Source organism: Malurus melanocephalus, unplaced genomic scaffold (genome assembly GCF_030028575.1).
Source record: "Malurus melanocephalus ecotype Western Australia unplaced genomic scaffold, MMel_1.1 scaffold_284, whole genome shotgun sequence".
Classification (NCBI taxonomy): Eukaryota; Metazoa; Chordata; class Aves; order Passeriformes; family Maluridae; genus Malurus; species Malurus melanocephalus.
Window position 1 is genome coordinate 550,033 of NW_026623516.1, and position 15,968 is coordinate 566,000.

The 15,968-nt window shown below is 44.9% G+C and overlaps 1 protein-coding gene across 1 annotated transcript in view; it reads right to left on the reverse strand.

The window, feature by feature from the left end:
* Positions 1-15,968, reverse strand: part of LPP (LIM domain containing preferred translocation partner in lipoma) — a 196,099-nt gene that overhangs the window by 152,177 nt on the left and 27,954 nt on the right. The gene's annotated exons all lie outside the window — the stretch shown is intronic.

Here is a 15,968-nt window from a genome sequence, read left to right on the forward strand (position 1 = left end):
TAGCATTTCTGGGCCATATTATTCCCAGGTTCTCATTCCCCAGAACAATTATGCAATAGCTGACTAGCAAATGCCGCAGAACAAGTTATAAGGTTGTAAAAGTTAAATGTCCTTAGGAAACCTAGAAAAATAAAAATAAAATAGCATAGAAGCATCTCTATTGATTCTGGGCTCTGATTTATTTATTCAATTAAAACATAATCAACATAGATTAAGAGCCCAACTCTACAAATGCTGGAGCATAATGCAGTACAACAGTGCCAACAAATGATACTACCAATGTGTGCCAGGGCCTACTCAGGCAGGAATGGACTTTAAAGACATTTAAGAAATGGTAATCCTCACAAAGACAGGTTTCTGCTTGCTCTCTYTTCCCCTTCCCCATAAATCTTGAACTTTCTCTCCCCCCATCGTGCTCCACATTCAGCCAAAAGATTTGCTGTGTGGGCTAACTGGAGCATTTGCAACACCAACTTTAGCAAGAGAGGGTTAAGTTATTCCTCTTCCCATGCTCTTTGTCATGACGCTGCTATAAAAGTTTTATGATATTGTTCTGGAACGAAACCCTCGCGCCAGGTCCCAAGACACAACAGGTTTGCACAGACTCTGCTCCGCGGAGCCCGGGCTGGGTAAGCTCACAGATACAAACACCGGAACCAGAGGCAACTGCTAATTCTATTTCTGTCTGGATTTATGGCATTGTTGCAGACATGTCGCTTGTGAGCCCCCTCTTCCAGCCAGCAAAATATGGAAAAATGGGTTTAAAAAGAAAAGGGATGCTATCTTTGGCTCAGCCAAMGTGAGTTCGACAAAAAGCAAACATAAGCCAACCCGGTCCAACAAATTACTCATGCCAGAGACTATCCACTCACGTGAACTTCTGCAACGCCTACACAGCTATCCCCTGGCTCAGTCTGTGCTGTGAGTCAAAAGAGAGAAAAACAGCAGAGAGCTTCACTGCCTGGCTTGTTTGTCCATCCCTGAATTTCTGGTGTGCGGCTCAGAGCAGCTCTGATGGTAATCCACTCTTGAGCCCCATCAACCCACTCTGCTCTGATGAAAATTTGCTTTACTTTTGCTAAYCCTGCCACTGAACAGCAGTCAGTTCCACAGATCCCCCTCACCACCCCAAGGAACATTCATTACAGAACAAGCAGTGCAGAGGTCAACGCAGGGTCTCAAATTTTGCCTCACTGTGCTAAAAGGGTTGTAAGACTATTCACCGAGCTAAAAGGCACGAAAAGCACAATGATTTCCCTAGATGTCACCTCTTCTTACAACCCTAGATCACCTACTCTTATCACATTTTGCAGCTTTCAGCAGAGAAACARGAACGTCTCTCATTTAACCAAGCCAGCTCCTTGCAGTGGGCTCAAAGRGAAGAATCTGGTTCCCAGATGTCCTTCCTCACTCCTGCTCCAAATTCCTTTCCCTACCCAGGCCCAGACATCTCTCTTTTATTRTTTTCCCCTCTCTCCATGCCCTGTTTGCTGTCCTGCCAGGCTGTAGCTCAGGCCAGGCATTACCCCTGGGATGAGAGATGCAATGTAGGTGCAAGGTTGGCCTCTGAGCCGAACTGCTGATGCCAGTGGTGTTGCTGTGTCAGGGAAACACAGAGGGTGGCTTGGCAGCAGGGACCTGCTGACATGGGCAGCAGGTTACGAGTAACTCCAGAGCCCCAGTGTGTTTTTTCTACAAACACAAGGCAGTGGCCAAACCCCTGAATACTTTGGGAGCATCAGGACTTTGCTCACCACAATGCAATTTTCCAGCATCAATATCTGCCATCTCTCCATCCACCTCAAAAGTCCAGTCTGACAGAAGTTGAGCACAGCACATTTGCATGTTTCCTGAGTGTTGTGGCCRGCTCATCCTCTGAACTGTGTCCCAGGAACATGAGCTGTCGTTAGAGGGAAAAACAGCATTGGTTTATCTGTGCAGACACATCCGAGACAGCAGAGTGCCCACACAACCTTCCTCACAGCATCAGCTCCTTCCACACACTGTGCTATCACAGGCCACTGATAACCTCCTAACTCACACGTGAGAGACTGGGGATGAACACCATGGATATTAGGAAAGGTCAGTTAATGACTCAAAGCAAAGCTGGGGGCCTGCAGTGCCCTCTGCTCCTGGTACATTGTATTTTCTGTGAGCCTGAGGCGCTTGGGAGCTCTCTTTGAGCTGTAACACATCARCACTTCCTGCACTTACACATCCAAGAACAGGGAAAAGCAGGAAAGCCTTCTGGGACAAAGGAAGGACTAAGGTAACAAGAGGAGCAAGTGGAATTCAGGCAAATTGGGACTGTGAGCAAGTAGATAGCAGATAAGGACTTCTGCCCTGAGAGACTTTATTGTCTTTTCCTCCAGTAAAAGCCGTGAGCCAGAGATGGTAGAGGTGAGAAATTCAGTGCCCACTGCCTACTTCCACCAGGCTGCACCCATGGCAGTCACCCACCACGCTTTGCAGGCTATTGTAAATCCTGGGATGGGCACTGAGGAGGTGGCAAGAGCAAATCAAACAGGAGTGAGCCTCTCCTTACATCCATGCCTTGGACACTGGGCTTAGACAGAGACGCACACAGAACATGTGGTTCTTATTTGCTATTTTAGCTGGGGACAGGTGAGGGACAGAAAAGTGTTTGATTTTGATGGTATCCACTGTGCTTACAAGAAGACACTGAAAAATATTAACCAGGAAGAAGAAAGGAAGTGATTCAGTCTTGTTATACTTCAGGCTGGGGGCTGTGTTTAGTTTTTCCTTTTTTTTYCYCTTTCTTTGCACTTTCKCTAACAAAATCACTGCCAGAGGCAAGGTCCTTTTCAGACACACACCCCTGCTACCTCCTCTCTTACTCAATCTTCCTTCCAAGGTCACAAAAGCCATCTAAAGCCCCAAAAGACATTGCAGTGGCAAGAAAGATGCATACTGAAGGGCATCTATCAGGAATATGAAGCACCCTTAAGAGTTCATGTGTCTATCTTCCCCTAAGCCCACGGACAAGTGTAAACATTTTCTTTCAAATTCCCCTGATGTAAATTTAAACAGTCCYGAAAGGCTGCCCCTCCACACACAGAGACAAGAGCTGACTGCAGAATTCAGGGCAAGGGGGGCCTGAGATGCTTGATTGATGCCTAATCCCCGTTCCAGGCACCAAGGAGGGCTGGAAAAGAAGTCRTGCCCTTTAAAAACAGAAAGATTGAGTCTTTTGAAACAAATCTGAAATGATGGAAGATTTCAGCAGATGTGACCGCAGTGATTTCACCAGATGTGATTGTATCAAGGATCTAATAGAAAAGAACTTCCCTGCTGTTCCATCAGGCTGAAGCCAGGCCTGAAATATCCTTTTTAGTCTTTTGATGACATCAAGGATAAAAGCCAAAGGGAAGTTAGGTTTTGATTTATTTTTTTCCCCTTGGTCTTTCTTTTTTTTCAGGCACAGAATAGTTTTACCTGGTTTGTGTTGCTGGATATTAGCAGGACCAAAGGAAAACACTTCAAAAGTTTAAAGAGGGCTGTTCAAAGGCAACATTTGGTGTCTCTCAGAYGCCACTACCATTTAACTGAGAAATGCTTCTTTAACTCTGGCTACTTTTGAAGATTTCCCTGTAAGGAACGGGGCTTAAATGGGGTGGGGGTCGTCATCTACTAAACACCAGCCTMTATGGCCCCAAAAAGGGCCAACAAATGTGCCAAGTATCTTCCCTTGGCAAAGCTGTGCCACAGCAAACTGCAGGAGTCACAATGGGGCAAAGGGAGCTGCACTCAGCCACACCTACAGCAATTAGCATGGGGTAGCCATGGTCCCACATTCAATKTCTGCACTCATGGAAAACACAAACAACACTGAGTACTCAGATTGCACTCATTCCTGAAGCAGCAAGGTGTGGTAAAGAAATGCACAGGCTTTCAGCTGGGGCAAACAAACAAGCAGATGAAGGAAAGTTATTTGTTAGGCATTGCTAGGAGACACCTTGCAAAACCTTAACAACTGATTTAAAAACTMACTGCAGTGCAGGAAGATAAAGAACAGGACAAATAATAAAAAACATTTTTAAAAAGAAAAAAAAAACAGGGAACGCAGATGACAGAAAAAAAGCATGACACTAGAAGGCATCAGTCTCAAAACAAAGAAAAGGGGGTAGGTGTTCTGTCACACAACACACTGCTAAGCTGCAGAGCTATTTCTGCTGCAAGACACTGTGGTTGCTATGAGTTTACATGGATTTCAAAAGCAGCAGGAGAAACACATGGAAGAAAACTCCAAGATACATAATAAATATCAAATGTTCTGTGCTTCCCTTGTTCATTTTTCTCTGGTCAGCAGTGATTGATTTGGCTTTAGAGACATTCACATAAAGTCCCCACTCGTGTTTTTCTATCCACCTGTTGACACCTGCCAGGAGTCACCTCTGCTGGTGAGTACATTCCAGTCTCTGCAGGTAAATAACTGACCATAACCATAGGTGCCAGGCTTTGGACCAACACCTGGAAACCCATTTCTTCCTCCCTTGCAGCAGAGACAACAGAAATCACAGCCATCTGCACTCAGCCTCCTGGGACGCATAGATGAAAGAAAGCAAAGACTTTGTTGCAGTTATGAATCTGTATGATAATAAAGATTTATATTTCCCTAGAGAGCAGTGTGACAGGCACTGCTCACATACAATATTTAGGAAACATCCTCGTCCCAAGGAGCTCATTGTCAGCTGGATGCCAGACCTGGGAAGGGAATGCAGGTAGAAGGGTGGGAGAAAGGCGCTGCAACTCAGAGATACAACCAAACTCCTCTGGGYCACCAGATGAAGACATTAATCCACTGGGCCAAGCCAGCTCCTTAAAGGACATTTTCTTCTCTGTATTTGCCATTCATGACCTAACAAAACACACTAGAAGACAACAAACCCCCATCCAAGCCATCTGAGCTCCAGCTTCAATTTCGTTGCAGGCATTTTAACCTGCACCCAGCTTTTTTGTTTTTTTCTGATTGCTGAAGGAGGAAGGAAGGAAGTCCTGGAAATGTTAAGGCTCACAGAAGGAAGTCCTGGAAATGTTAAGGCTGGCTAAATGGGGCTTTCAAAAGTGCAGTGGTTCTCTGGGCCTCTACATGGAAAACCAGCAAAAGAGCAAGTGCCTTTCAGCTGACCGGAGAATCTTCACTGCAGAGCAGAGAGTACGTGGGGAAAGGCACTGAGATCCTCAGCACATGGAACCAACAGGATGGATTTGATAGGGAACAGTCAGGGGATGAAGAGACAGRAGGAGGAGTCCCACGAGCCAACATCTGCCAGAGCAGCAGAGCCGACAGTCCTGAGAGTTTACTTAACATGTCTGATCAAAAGCTTTGGGAGTCTTGTCTGTGTTAAGTGCTACCAGATGCAAAATCAGCAGCAAGATGAGAAGTGTATTAATAAACTGAGGAGGCACATAAAGTTATTTGAAAACTGAATGGGGAAGGTGGGGAAGGAAGGGGGAGAATAAAACCAGTTTATTTTTCCATTAAGGCAATTTAATATTCTCCGGGTGGAGTTACAATTACTCGTCCTTGGGAATTAAATTGAATTAGTGAAACATTCCTGTTCATCAGCAGAATATACAACAAGAAGTGGGATATATAATTTTTTTCTTTACACTTTGGGCAGAATGGCACTATTTGTCTGTCCACAGGGCATGAAATCTTTTTGACCCMGCATGACTTTCACTGACTTTGACCAACTTTACAGCAGCAGGGAATATATCCCTTTTCTTTTAATGAATGCAATTACGTTAGGACTCATTATTGACAATTATGGTGACTGTTAAAAATTTCCCCTTTCTTTGCCCACTCCCCCACCAACTTAAAATCTGCTCCAATATCGTCACAAATTAATGTTTAATTAGCCATCAAGCAGAGCTGATGTCCCCCACAGAGTATTGCTGCTTACAGAAAAACTGAGAAATAGGAGAACATAGCTGATATTTCATCATCTGCCTCCAAGGGGAACCATAACCAAAGAGCAGCCAATTACCCCAATACAGCTGCGGAGTTTAATCAATGTAGAAACCAAATAGCTCATTAAGTGTCCACTGCAATAATGGAAGACCTTCCCACTGACTCATATAACATGAATGTTAAATTTTTAAAAGGTCCAGTGGTGGTGTCAAAGAGCAGAGACTCCATCTTCACATCCTGATCAAGTTGTGATCCTCATTTTTCCTTTTCTGACATAAGAAAACAGGCAAGAGGAGGATGCATCCAAGAGCACAGGATGTGTGCGAAAAGCCATGAATCACACAGACCTGCACAAGGCACTCTGTCACACCCAGCCCCCTGACTCTGGATTTAAATCCCAGAAGGGAAAACCACACCAAACACCAGCTCCTGCCAGAAAGCAAGGAAAGTGCAAGAGCTGAAGGTGATTTYATTTCTTTCAACGCTTGTGGTGAGTCTGGCACTGACATACTGTGTCCAGGATGGGAGCCAGCACCTTAAGAACTTGAGATGCCCCTGAAAAAGCAAAAACAGCTGAAAAGGAGACATGCAAAGAGCTCACTTGGTTTCACCTATGAAGGAGATTGAGTAGTTCGATAGCAATATCTAAACAGCTTCACAGAATGAAAATGCCAGATACCTCAAGGCTGTCCAATGTAGCAAAACGAAAAAACACAGCAGTCGGGAAGCCAAAGCTAGGGAAATTCCATTTAGAAATAACAGAGACACTCATTTATGTGTAATACTGCAGGCAATTAAATGTTAAAACAAACTTCCAAGATCTCTCCACCTCTTGATGTCTGTGGATCAAGGCTGGATGCCTTTGGTCTCCCTGGGTGACCAGGCAAAGCTTTATGATCCGTGATAGGCAGAGGGGCACAGCTGACAATTTAATGGCTCTGCCTGGCCCCCACCTCGCCAGAGGTGAGAAAGAAACAGCTCTGCCAGCCCATAAAGATCTACTGACATCACTTTGTGTTTGCACCACTTTAACTGGAAATTAAATTTACATGAACAAACTCTATCCCACAAAAGACTGCATATTGTGACAGTTAAATAAAGAGCTTTTTAAAAGGCACACATCTCAGGCAATTTAAATCAAAAAAGATAGGTTTTGTTAAAACTACCAATTTCAGAAAATTAAGGTTCACTAAAACTGTTTTTAAAAACTCCTTTTGGAATTTAATCACATATTGGAAACCCATATGCAGCTGCTTGTGTCACCTGCTAAAAGACTGTATAAAACATAAGCATATGCTTAATTTTACACGTGTGCTTAAGTTCTATCAACTTTAATGAAGTTTAAGCACACAGCCAWGCTTCTCTGCATTTGAGAAAGCATTCCTGAGCATGGGCTGTGAAGCTATTAGGAAATCACCAATGAGAAAAAAAGTAAAATTAAAATTGGCTGGTCAATTTTCACAGCTTGAGTAAGCACTWGGTCCAGAAATTAAACATATAACATACTTCTGAGTTTGTTTGCTTGTTTTGCTGTAATAGGAGGGGGTGAGTGCCAAAATGTTTGCAAGGATTCCCAGTGAACCTGGCAAAATGTCAGCAAAATGGATGTATAAAACTACACGAAAGTCAATAGCTTGGGTTTGGCTTCTGCGGAAATGAATCATGCTAAAAATCTAATATATATCTCAAAGCTGAAAAGAGGAAAATCTGGACTCTGCCTCAGTCTACACATTTTTGGGATGGTCAATGGCTGCAGTTCATGRGGCAGGCAGGCCTCAGCTGGGCAAACCCCACAGTCTGATTCATGGCAGAAGGTTCTTGTCTTCAAGAAATTTTCAATCTCATTTTCCAAACCAGTAGGCCCACTTCTATATTCCCTTCAAGGCTGCCAGATGTGTGTCTGGTATTGGATTTGGCTGGCTGACCACACCTTTTTCTATCTTTTTTAACAACAACCTCCCTGTTTGGCCACCTTACGTTCTACACATCTCCTACATGAGAACCTCAGCTGAAGAGAAGAGACCCAAATTACACAGAAAGCTAAACTGCCCCAAGATAGAACCCACAGCATGCAAATCCCTCCTAGGTGAGCTCCAAAGTTCAATTTGATACTGTCCACATGCAGATAAATGAATGCAAAGTGTTGTCTTTCAATTAGAATTCATGCATCACAAAAGGTGGTGCCCCCAGCACCCATTAGACCTCAGGAAAACAGCTTTTAACTTTATCTCTGCTTGGGGCCACCACAGCCACCAAGCCAAACTTCTGCACTGGAAGTGTGTTCCTCACCCAGGTGTCTTTGAAAGGCTCACTTGAGCTCAGAAGTGACCACACCCAAGGGCAGCCCTACAACCACCCAGGTATCTGCAGGGCATCCTTTAGGAACACACAGAGMGGGGGATTAAACTGGGGGAATTTGCAGAGACAGAGAAAGGGGGAGAATGGGGAGAGTGACTCAGGAGCTGAACAGGAAGGCCAGACCCTTAACGTGACAAGGCATGAGACTGTTTCCATGGCAAAAGAGAGAKGTGGAGATGGAGAAGGAAGGAGCTGCACCTCAGCACTGTTGGGTGAAAGGAGTTTGTAAAGCACCTTTGTCGCTTACTGGCTTCACAAACACTTGGAGTCGCTACAGATTTTCCAAACATTTGTATTTTACTTCTCACACCATTAAAACCAATACTAAAAACACTACATGATGTTTTCCAGATGCTCTTCCCTACCTGTTCTCTCTGTGTTAAAGCTAATCAACATCCTGCATTTTAATCAGCAAATCAAACTGAAAAATACAATTGTGGAGAATGGTCCTTCAAAGATGGGAGTTTAACGGCAGCAGACACTTAAAATCATGTCTGGAACAAATTCCTTCAGCTCTGGCTGCAACATTTCTCGTTGGTATTTCTACCACCTTTCAGCTTGCTCAGTCACTGTGCCACACACTCCTCACAGAGGCAACATTTTCTAACAACAAAACCACCCTTCATGGCAGCTGAAGCTGTTTTTCACCATSATGGAAACTGAAAAACAGAGACAGGAACCTGCATTTCAGCCACTTCCATTCTTGGAAATTAGATGCTCTCACAACTTCTCCATACCCACATTTCATTGCTGCCAGATAAAATTTTCATCAAAAATAGAAGTTTGCCCTACTCTTTGAAAAACTCCAGGGCTCTAAAACTGAATTTAGGCCACAYTGGATTCTTCAGTCAGTAGAGCTCTATTTATTTTCATCTTGTTTGGCCAAAACTCTTTTCTACACTGCACAACATCATAGTTCTTAAAGCACCAGACCCAAGGTGGGAATCTGACTCTGCTCTGTCACGTTCCAGACCACCACCATGCCCAAGATGCACGGAAAAACTCTGACTTACTAAACCACATCTTCCAATCCCAGCCAGCTTCAYAGAAAAGGCATAATGATTTGTCTGCTGCAATTTTTAACATTCTTTCTTGTTACTGACAGTCTGTTTGTTTTAGTCTTGCTGCTGCATTATAGTTCCCTAATGCAACACAGGCCACCCATGGTCTGAGACAGGAGCTACTCATCTCACSAGAGGTTTTTCCTAGAACCTGCTAATCCAACAGAAGACTTGAATAGCACTCAGAAATGAGAAGAATGGAGACTTCTTCTGCATTGGTCAAGTTATCTCACTCTGTCCCATCACACAGCTCCTCTGCTTTGATTTGAGAATCCCACATCTTAATTATCCTTTTATTTTCCCTCTGCTGAAATAGTTGTACCTTGGATACAATGATGTATTTGCTTACTTTTTGTCTGTCACCAGCCAGGCTCTGACAGAATAAAATCGCCTGCTTTTTCTGCATGCTCTCCACGCCTCCACTGTTGGTTTCCACATCCATGTCTCTGTTATCCACGGGTATAATCCAGGTTACAGATTAAYCTCTCTGCAGGTGCCAGCTGTGGCTGACTCCAGCATTTGCAGTGTGAACAGTGTCACACAGAGATGCATCCACAGGACCAAGGAGATGCCCTCCAGGGTTTGTAACCTTGGGCAGAGCACTGGGGGAGCACAGCCTCMTGTTTGGACCCAAACTGGCACATGGGCTGTGCCTTAATCTGGGATGGATTTACCTTGACCATCTCTGACCRTCATAAGCAGCAACATTTCTGACCTTTCTGTTCCCTCTCACAACTTTTTAGGARGTCCCATGCCCTTATTTACACATGATCTGTACCAGGCTTTTGCTTTCTTCTGTTCCCTCACCTCATCACTTGCTGTGCAGCGGATTATCAAAAGCTGCCCTGTGCTGGGTGTATCAAACAATAACATAACAAATACATTAAATGACACAGTAATAAACATGATGACAATAATGAGCACAGTTAACCATTTGAGTCCTYGCTCACTTTGCAGTCCTTGCCGAGAGATTCAGCTGTTAAAGGCTGCACTGAATTTTAGCATTGCCAAGATATTAATAGCCAGGCAGGRAGATGAATGGCAGGCTTACACTGCACAATTAAAACTTTTCCAGTTTACCCTTTCAGTAAAATTTGTGGTTTATAATAAGCATCTTTGTCTRTTCTGAAGAGAGTAAGGATTGGAAAGTTACATGGATGGGAACAGAGGTTCATTAAAGATTTAAAATAGAATGTGGTTTGGCATTGTAAAATAAACATGCSTATAAGATGGGATGCATCAAGAGCTGCCTGAAAGAAGTGCTCAGTGTTCCTTTTCTCTTGTGATCCTGGACCTACTGGTCATGCTACCCACAAAAAGGGATGAAAAAGCAGCAGGGATAAATAATGTGAAGGTCTGCTCTGTATCCCCTTTCACGGTTCATTTCTTGTATGTATATCTGTAAAGTGTAAATATATATATATATATATATATATATATAYATAWAAGAAAGRCATGCATTTTATCTCTCATGCATCCTGATATTCATCAATATATACAGATGTTGTATTACTGATTTTTCTCACCTAAGAGCCTAGAAATCCCTACTATGGAGTAAGCACATAYTGACCTGTAAAGACCCAGTGAGCATTTAAACACAGAGAGAACACACGTTATTTTAGTCTAATTTAGAGCACAGCACATTCCTGTTCCTCAAACACACRAGGAAGACAGGAAGGAAACAGATGAAAAGCATTCCTGCAAAGCAAAGGTTTGAGTAAGAAGGTTAACATGACCAGGTAATTTATTTATACTSTTGGACACAGCTTCAATTTAGATAAAAGGCAGATGCTTATCACATGGATTTTAACAAATCAGGTTAGAAGTCACAGAAATCTGCAAATGCTTGATCTCAAATGGGAAGCAATGCACACAGACTACAGCTTTCTTTACGGAGTTTCTGGGAGCTGCTGGTCCCACCTGGAGCCAGGCAGCCCCGCCAGCAGCGAGAGCTGCCCTTGGTACCAACATTCCTCACCAGCAAGCACCTACACCAGGCCAATAATCCCATGATGATTAACAAAATCTAGCACTAGAGGGAGGCTGAACACATGTTCTGCTCTGTTTGGCCTTTCCAACTTCTCCAAACATTAAAAGGCAGGTGATTTWAAGCAAGCCCAGCACCAACAGGCAGAGCCCAGCCTCCAAACAAGMGATGAGCTATTTAAGGCAGCACTCCACATTGGCAAAACTCACGCTCTTCCCTCCCCAGCTATTTGCCAAGACGTGCACCCAAAATTAAGAAATAAATTTTTAAAAAACCAATCAAAACAATTCCTGTGTCCCGGCTGTTCCTTCAGCTGGTGAGTCAGAGCCCACAGAGGCACCACAGAGCAGAGTCAGACAGCGAAACACCTGGCAGCCTCCTCCCTAACAAGGATGGGGCTCTCGCTTCTCGCATCTATCAACACATTCCCACCTTCTCTAGGCGTGAGTGCTGAGAAGCGAGACAGGTCTCCTCAGAACAGAGCTGCAGAGGAAGGCACTCACGCCTCCAGAAYGCGCTTCAGCTCTTCTCTTCCCAAAATTCCTTGGCAAAAGGAATCCGAGCCCTTTGGCTGATTTTCTGCACATCACAACAGGACGATACGAACAGTGAGTTCAGTAGGTCTGAATGTGGGAAAGTTCCCTGCCCATGTACCTGCAGCCCCTCCAAGCATAGATGGCTATAACAGAACTGTATATGAAATTACTTTATACTGTACTTCATGCAACTGTTCAAAGTCTGGTTGTTCCTTCACTTTAACCCCCAACCTAAATCCACTTCTTCACATCCACTTCGATATACCCCAAATTCTTCCTGTGTTCAGCTACGGATGGTGTTTAGTCATTAATATGAAGTTATTACACTAATGAGGCACTGGGATGTAGCAGGCAGAATAGCTCTGGGATGCAGGAGATCTCAGTCTTATTTTTAGTCTGTTACTGGTCAGCCCAGTGACCTAGGCAAAGGACTTTCCCTGCTCCAGCTTCCTTATCAGGAAGAGAGAGGCATTTCTTTTGTAAAGTGTTTTGTGGCCTGTCAATAAAAAACACACTGATAACAGCTGAGGGYTGCTGGGAAAGCAGTGCTCTCCCAGCTCAACACAATCCTCTCCTTCCCGTGCTGTGGTAACATCTCAGATCCCAAATGAAAATCAGCCCCATGTGTAGATGCAGCACAGGCAGGTCACTAGTAGCGATTTGTAAATGGATGTAACCCCAAGGTGGCCCTTGGCAAGTCAGCAGCTGAGGGTCACATCTGCTCTGAGCCATCCAGGACTGGCCCCAACATGAAATGCTGGGCTCTGACCCTCCCATTTAAAGAGAACTGGTCATTTCAAGGCCAGCAGTACCCATGGTTCCTGAGACAGTCCTCACAAGGATGGGGCATGGGGCAGGGACTGGCTTTTCACACCACTGTGCACAGTTCTCCTCCCAGAGCTGCCCTGCCCAGCAAGGAAGAAATTGCCAGAGCCATAAGYGAGGGTCCCTCTCTGAGCAAACAGGGTACTTGAGAGGTGGCTGATGAGAGTTTTTACTTTTGCTTTCCCTGGCCTGGGCAGAATGCCTGTTTTGAAACTAGAAGGCAAAAAAACATAATAAAAAYCTGCCTCCCTCCCTCCCAGATCTATCTATTTCCCTTTGACAAACAGTGATTTCATTTTTCTTCCCGTCCAGAACTTTTTTTTTTTCTTTCTCTTTTAAACTGAGCCCAGGCCAACGTGGCAAAAGGCTCTTTGCTCATGTCCTTATTTGTCAAACACGCCATCGCCGCACCCTCACCACCGTTCTGGGAACAAGTCCTCGCCTTCCCCGGCTCCAGCCGAAGGGGAACTTCCCAACACAACTCTCCCCCAGCCCAAACTCACTCTTTCTAAAATAAATATTTCCTTTTCTTTCTTTTCTCTTTTCTTTCTTAAAAAAAAAAAAAAAGAAGCATTCCAGTTAATAAGGGTTTAAATTTCCTTCCCCTTTCATCCCCACAGCCCTGCTGTGAATCCGAATATGAGGGACCTAGATGGGAAAACAGAAATTACAAGAAAATGCCAGATTTATCACAAAGGTATTTCATGACCCAGCCCTCCTCTGATTTCCATCAGAGCATAAGTCAGATACTAAAGTACCTTTTTGGATCTGATCCTAAGTGGCCAGTTCCACTGTCCAAAGAGAGATTCAGAGATAAACAGGTCTATGAAAACTGGGTATTATTATTTTAACTGCTGCTCTTAAGCTACAGCTTAAACTGTAATAAGCAGGACAGCTTTCAGCCCTCTGGTAACTGTAACACACAAAATGATAATAAACTAAGCATTTATCCTGCTGTCCTCATCAACTTAACACCCAGAATTAAAAGCTTTACCTGGAGCCCCACAGCACACGTAGTTCATAAGCTGTCATCAGCACTGTGCCATCCAGAGARAAATTTCTGATGTAAAATGGCTGATTTGATGGAACAGATGAATTTCAAACTCTGGAGTAGATCTGGAGGGCTCTCACGAGGTCCACAGGGGCCAAACCACCCCAGACAGCAGCCTCAGGTCTGGTCAATGCTCAGGAACAGGGTCTGCTGCTCCAGCACTGACATTTAGCAATGGGGAAACTGAGGCATGTAAATAAAATGGTCTGGCATTGGAGAGCAAAATCAGCCTCTTGGAGCCCAACACAACACGTGTTCATGAGATCCCTGATTTCAGGCAGCCATGTCCTCAAGCAGAACAAACACAGTCACTATTTGTTCTGCTCCTTTAGCACAAAAATGTCTGTCCAGAGTTGCGAAAATTACTTTGTTTGATGTACAAAGGCATTGAGCAGCWCTCTCCATCACCACCTGCCCTTTTTCTCCCTTCTTGGGGCTTACATCTTGCTTCAGCACAGCTTTTGCTGCTCCTGAAAGATAAGGAACTGATCTTGCAACACAAAACCCTGCTGGCTCCTGACTCGAGCCCTGACTTTTGTCTGCTCCTGATCTCCCACAGAAAATGGAAGGGAAAAGGGAGGGGAAGAGGTGACAAGAAAGCACAGATGAAAGGCAGAGAGCTGTTTGCTGCACAAGAACACATTTGTGATGGTGACAGGCAGGACTGCTTGRGTACAGCTGGTACTCACCTTCCTCTGAGCAGGATACCATGCAAAGGAATCCTGCTCTAACCAAGCTCTCCTAAAACCCAACACTGAACACAGCTCCAGTTTCCCAAAGCCAGAGAGAAAGGGTGTGACAAATAGCAATTCCATGAGCTCAGAGGGAAGAGCTGTCCTGCTGAGTGGTTCTACCAAGGARCACAACCCCATGACAGCCTCGAGTGGCTCAGGGACACTTCTGGGGCCATGGCAGGAGTGAGCACCTTTCAATAAACACACAAAGTGCTCTCCCTGGGTGACCTGGGAAGGGAAAGCCTGACCCTGAGGAATCCTGTGATGCACCAGGACCCCTCCCTGGTAGCCAGGCTCCTGTGCAGGCCCCGTGTGCCCTGCCTTTGCCAGGAGCCTGCTGCTCCACGCCTTCCCAGAGCCTCTGCAAGCTCCCACGGGGGCCACTCTYCTCACAGAGATAAAAGACAAAACAACACTTGCTGGGGAATTACTTCATTCCCCCAAGGCTGGGAAAAGCCATGCTCTGCACTTGGCCAGTGTCCCTGATGGCTGCAGCCTTTCCTGGCAAGGGAGAACACAATTCCCATTAACCCCTTCCTGCTCCAGGGCTGCTTCCGACATGGAGCCCACCACAGGAACAGGCTGAGGCTTTGCAAAGCCTCTGAACACCTCAACACAGGCAAGAGATGCAGTGAGCCCATGAGGGAGGGGAATGTTCTGTTTTTTTCAAGGCATAAGCTGGTGAGAGGGTCAGGAACTAAGTCAGGTCCTGTGAATCCTGTTTAATGCCTGTCTGATGGCCTAGCCTCATGCTCAAACCCATCAAGGGATACAGGACTGCCACAATCTTCCAGGGCCATCAAGGGCAGCCCTGTGTCAGTGGATATGTGGTTACACAGCTCTCACCAGCCTCAAAYCCTTGACCATGCTCTCTTTGTTCTCATTGCTTCTCACAGAAGGCTCTTCCAGACCTTTGGAGCCTCAGTGCTTAGAAAAATTCTAAACACTAGCATGAAGGGACCTCTGACAAGCTCGGCCTCTCCTGTTCCTGCACCAACACTCAGACAGAGMTGAAATACAGGCTTATTCCCCAAGTGTATTTCAAATTTGCAACCAGACCCATTCTCAGCCTTCCTTTTGCTCAGCTAACAAGACAAACTATTCTGACACCCACGGGGAAGATTAGTTTCTCAGTCCCTGATCACCGTGACTGCCTCATYCCTGCACCTCCCCAGAATGTRCCTSAGMAAACMCAAACCTGGCACTCCAGGCAAACCTGCAACACCTGCAAAAGGATTCCTGTCTTTTAATGGTATTCACAGTCTGTCTATACCCACTTTGGACATGCCATCATCACCTAATGCATCTTAGATGTTGCATTTTCATCCAGATGGCCAATCTAGAAGATCCAAGCCAGCAAAGAGAGGGTGAAGAGGGTCTCGATTACATCACTGGAGCCTGGGCCAGAGCTTATTTGCTTCACTTAATTTTAGGCATCTAAACAAAGCACTTTTAGGATCAGATTACTGCCCTAAAGTCTC